We start from the raw sequence: 6,244 nt of genomic DNA on the forward strand, positions 1-6,244 counted from the left end.
CGTGCTATGGACGTGTGTAGGTATTTGGAGATCCCATGAGGTGTGATTAACGCATTCGTAACCGTCTGGGGCGAAAGATAAGGGCTCTAGCATCGAGAGCGATAATTCAAAATATAACCTAAGGATAGGGGTCGTGCTAGCCAGCGCCCATGTCGCGCCTTGATGTCTCCACAGACAGGGAACGCCTTTGTCCAGAGAGGGAATCACTCCAACCGCTCCAGTCCCAGACTAGCCCTGCAGGGAAAAGCCACCCTTACAAAACGGCCTCCATTATAACCGAACCTCGGTTCGTCAGCGGTCAGTACCGTTTTAAAGAGCCTTTTTGAGGGGGGCCTCTCACTCTTCTCACATTTTTCCCTTGACAAATACACACACAAAAAAGGGGAAAGGTTTTTGTTCAGAGCCTGAACACAAACATTGCCTGTTTTGCGTTTCAAAGGATTTTCAAAGGTACCGGAGAGTCAAGTCTCAACAATGGGAAGTCGTCGGGGTTTAGCCCTGAAGACGCGGCTTGTTTCTCAAACCCACACCATGAGGTCGGCGAGGCGGAATAGAACAGGAGAGCTCCAGTCTAAACAAGCAGAGAGCCGCGGTTCTGACCCTTGCTCTTATGAAGTGCTCTGTGACTCTTGTTCCGCCATACTTAGAAAACCACCGCTGGTGCTGTCCAGGAATGGTCTGTAGCCGTCTGACACACAGCGACATGCAAACCACACTCAGACGTACATGCATACGTACGTACATACATACATACGCATGCATAGTGACATACATATATAATTACGTACTTAATACATACGTATGTACTACCACCATATATATATTCTTTCACAAGCAGACACACTCACACACACACATACACACACAAACACACACACACACACACACACACACACACACACACACACACACACACACACACACACACACACACACACACACACACACACACACACACACACACACACACAAACACACATGGGGTAGGGTAAAGGGAAGGCCAAGGATTATTACTCGACTGCCCGATTGCCTAATGATTCGTAGCCATAAGCTAATTGCCCCACTGGGAAACCGATATTACAGGCAGATGCTGACAAGGAAGAACCATTTTGATGTCAGTGGTTTGGACAATGCGTTGGGAAGCAGTTTCACAACAGTGTAAGAAGTGGGGGTCTCTGACCTAATAAGGGGGTCACGGGGCCCTCAAGGTAGGGACCAGCTGATATTATTAGGGACCACAGTCCTTACAAACCCAGCGACCCCGTCCACACCAGCAGATTCCCCCCCCCCCCCACACCTCCTGCTGCCTCGGTCATGAAGCGACCACATGAGGTCCGTATCACACGGTACACAGCTGCACAGCGTGGGGCCGACCCGCTGACAGGCCCATGGCCTCTCAGCGTACAGAACAGAGCAGCACACATCTGGAAACGACCGGTCATGTGATGCTCGGTGCATGTCGCTATACATCGGGTGGTATTACAGCTACACGCAGTCCGAGAGCGATCTGAAGTAGCACTGAACTCGTCCCCATTGCTGCAGGAAGCTGCTCGCTCCGTCTATATTCTCCCCAGCAGTGGTTCCCGGGTGGGGGTACTTTAGAGCACTGCAGGGAGCTCTCTGAAAATGAATAAACCGAAAAAGTGGTTGAAAGTGTAAATCTGAAATCCAGGAGAAAAAGCCTTTCAGGAGGAGACTCCCCTGGTGTTGTCCTTTTCTTTGCAAGGTTCTGTTGCATGAAGCACAGGCCCATCAATCTTACTAAATTGTGAGTATCTGTACCATTTTACACTGACAGATAGAACGCACATACATTATTCATGTTCATTTAATATATTCAATTTCTCTTCTCCCAAAAATGTTTTGTGCCATGAAGGGGGCACTCAGCTGAACGAATATCTTAGAGGGGTAACACTAGTAGAAAAAGTGCTCTACCACAGAACTGCTCAACAGCTATATTCTCTCTGAGTGCTGTAGGCTGCTGGTGGTCAGGCACCATGCACGGGCTGTGTGTGTGTGTGTGTGTGTGTGTGTGTGTGTGTGTGTGTGTGTGTGTTTGTGTGTGTTTTGTGTGTGTGTGTGTGTGTGTGTGTGTGCGTGTGTGTGCCACTCAGGTCCCACCGAAACTCCCCACCGCCAAATTGCCAGCGTAATGACGCAACGATTATTTTCTCACCTCGGAGCGCCTGAACGCATCAGAAGTGGTCGGCACTCGGTTCATTCAGTATACCCTGTGGAAATTCAAACAATCGCCTCAGACCTCAAACTGCATGGTAAGCATTTAAGGAGCGAGCGTACATGCCTCTAAATGTTTATTAGCTGTTTAATATCCTGTTTAGCGGAGTCTTTTATCAGATGGCTGCTGTAAAGTCCCCTCAGTTCAGCCCAGTTCCTGTGTCCCTCCGACCCCAGGATTCCTGACACGATGGCTTTCAACTGTGATGGGCTGCAACCACAGACACGATATACAAGGCTGTGGTCAATATGTCTGAATACACAATTCTGTATTTTGATTCCCTTTTTTCCATCAGGATTGACAGAAAGTCATCTTTTGCTTTTGTCTTAGGAAAACAGCGTAGGCCAACAACTTAAAAGTAGAAAACACACAAGCACATGCACTCACAGACACACACACACACACACACACACACACACACACACACACACACACACACACACACACACACACACACACACACACACACACACACACACACACACACACAAACACATAACCACGCACCCATTTGTAAGCACACATTGAACGCACACGAACACACAAACACACACACACACAAACTCAAACGCAAACACATATAGGTTCACAGCCAAACACACAGCCAAACACACACACAGACACACACACAGACACACATACAAACACACATCGGTACACAGCCAAACACACATACACATGCATAATCATGTCAAATGCACATCCCCATGCATATATTGTAAATGTAGTCATTTATATTTTTCTTGTAAACATTTAAACAACGTGATGTGCCTTGCCTGTACGCAAGAAACTACATGAGGCTAGCCACCTACAAGGGGTTAGCTACATACAAGGGCATAGCTATCTACATGGGTCTACCCACCGACATCTACCCAACTACATGGGGCTGGCTAGCGTTGCCCAGTGGGTCGAGTGCGGCCCCCCTGGTGGGCATGTTTTCACTGGGAGCCGGTGTCCCATTACCTCATATTCAGTGCGGCCGTCTGAGGGCCATAAATCACCCCGTTAAACACAGACAGCTTTATAGTGCCGTGTGTTAGAGTGCTTATGTGCGACATAACTCCAGCGTTCACTCACGACCTGAATGTTTAGCTTAACTAGCACAGTGGAGTCGCCAGCACTGGGCACTTTCTCTAGCAACGGCAATAAGTCAAACAATTCTTCACAGAACCGGTCCACATCTTATGGACAATGCGTGGTAACGATGACAGATGCCTTTCACATGGTGCTTTAGAAAGGGCCCCATTAGAACAAAAGCTCTAAGTATGAAATGCTAGAGAAAACTATTGGGAAGGGGGTTTTATTTGAATGCATTACAGTGATTTAACAAAATAGCCTGGAGGAAGGTAATATGAATTGATTTCGGACTTAAAGGAGTTATTCGAGAGTTGTTAAGAGAGATGGATAAAGAGAGCAGGATAGAGCAGTATTTTAAGACCAATCAACCCAAAAAAGCGTATTTTGGGTTGAAACGTTTCTCCTCCATTGAGATACGTTGCATTTCATGCACCTGTGATTGACAGGTAAGATAGAATCTCCTAAACAATAAAGTAAGGTGTCTTCAGAAATGAACCAAAATCGATTTCACCCCGTTCAGAGGCAGGCACGGGCAACTAGATCAGGTATTCTCACAAAGGAGTTCACTTTACAAGAGCTGCCGATGGCTATGATATTTCTAGCAAAAGGATCTTGAATAAAAAGGTAGCTCTTGAACCTCGATTACAGCCTCTTTAAACAGTAATCAAGGTCAGATATTGAAGATATTGAAACAGATATTGAAACGTTATCTCCAAAACAAGCATTGTGTTGTTTGTCATCTATTGTTACCAAAGATGCTGAAGTCAAAGTCAATTAAATTAAGAATTTGTTTTACAGGAATACAATTAAATGATGACTGAATGGAAATGTTTGATTGATGATGTTATTACTTGAGCTAGCATAACAATTCAGTAAAGCTCAACAAACGGACCACCTTATTGTATTTCTCCTCATATTATATTTAGTTTAATAAATATATTTTCTCTATTTAAGTTCTTGCGGGGATACACAAATAAATACAAATCAGCATTAATTTCATAATCCGAGTGAATAAGATACCCTCCCACTAGCAACCTTCAAAAGCTTTAGAATTGATATTTCCACCACTGGTTAAAATTGTATATTACTCAGATACAGCCTTGAGTAGCACAGTCCCCGCGGATAAAACATTCATATTGAACGAGGCTGAAAGAGGTTTGATTGTGTTGTCAGTGTGTTCATTTGTTACGCCAAGTGTTACGCCTGCTATTCATCACTCTTATGAGGTACAGTTTGACTTTCCTGTGATTGGTTGGGGAGTAAGGGGGAGGTGTCGTGGGGTCTGGCCTAGGATTATATCGTCCTGACTTATTGAGTCATTTTGTGTCACTTGGCAATAGTTTACACCGATCTTCTGACCTTTTGCTGAATCCGTCAGACAACTTATCTTATCAGACATGTCATGCATTCTTTGTGCATAAAACGTGTCAAACACAGAGATAGCATAGATAAATGGGTTCACTTTCTTTTTTTAATTATCAATGATATCAAATATATTTAATATGTATCTGCATTGTGATTCATTCCTGCTTCTGTTTGGAGTGTTCATTAACCCAGAGGAATGTAAACACTTTATTTCCTTTTGAATGCCTTCAGTAATGGATGTATGGATGGTACAATCCTGTATATTGTGACCATCAAAACCCGGGGGAACATGTATCAAAGACAACATTGCCTCCATTCTCTTATCATTCACAGCCTCCGAGAGTCGCTCTTGCTGAAAGCATCTGCTGAATGGGACTGGTGGTAAATAGTAAGATACAGACAGTGTTAGCGTGGTTCACTGAATAAACAACACAATCTTCTGCCTGTCTTCCCCTGCACTGCACTCTTAACCGAGAGCGAAAGCCAAGACAGCGGATTTATTGCTCAACTCCCCAAACACCACAAGACTTTAATTTGTGCGTCATGAAGATAACATCTCAAACAGCTCTACCGCTCACACCCTCCGCGCGTTCCAAGTCGCAGAGAGAGGGAAAATTAGCGTGATCAAAGCAAACCTCAGCCTTTGTAAGAATCTCCCTCCTCCTCTCTCACTGCCATCATTTTGTGGTTCATAAAAAAAAAAGAAAAAAAAGATGGAAGGGTTGAAAATGAATGGCTTGCGCAAACCAAATTGTGGAGAGGAATGATTGTGTTTATCCGTCCCAAACCGACTGGAGATCCAAGACGGAAACCGTCTTCGCTCGACTCTGGCTTTCATTAGCGAGGCCTTGGAGCGCCGAGCGGGTGTCTGTGGGGAGAACACTCTGGGTCATTTGATCAAGTGTCTGCCAAACAATAAGATAGCCTACTGGAACAGACCATGGTCAGCGAGGGGCTGTTGCTCCACCATGACCACCCACCACGTGTGTGTGTCTGTGTGTTTGTGAGAGTGCGCGTGTGTGTGTGTGTGTGTGTGTGTAGGTGTCTGTGATTGTACATGTGTGTGTGTGTGTGTGTGTGTGTGTGTAGTTGTGTGTGGGTGTATGCGTGCATGAGTTATCATATGTGTGTGTGTGTGTGTGTGTGTATGTGTGTTTGTGTGTGCACACGTGCGTAAGTGCACGTGTGTGTGTGTGTGTGTGTGCATGTGTTTGTGTGAGTAGACGTGTGTGTTTGTGTTCTTGCACGTGTGTGTGTGTGTTTGTGTGTGTATGTGTCCCACCGCAACCGATCGGACGGATGTTGTCTTCATAGAAACAGTAACGTGGCAGGAGGTTCAGAGATGAGGTGCAGAACGGATTCTACACAATAATATGTAACAGAGTAACCAAAGAGAATGAGACAGCATGCTCTGTTATCGTGTTATCACTGATTCTGAGTCATTAATACAAGCCAGGAAGCGATCATTTCATCAAGAGAGTTAAAGAATCGGCCAAAAGAGGCGGCGTGTTGCGATGACGCAAACGACCAGTGCATCTTCTTGGTTTAAGTCGTTCATGAACTTTA

This window comes from Gadus morhua, chromosome 11, assembly GCF_902167405.1.
Source record: "Gadus morhua chromosome 11, gadMor3.0, whole genome shotgun sequence".
In the NCBI taxonomy this organism is placed as follows: domain Eukaryota; kingdom Metazoa; phylum Chordata; class Actinopteri; order Gadiformes; family Gadidae; genus Gadus; species Gadus morhua.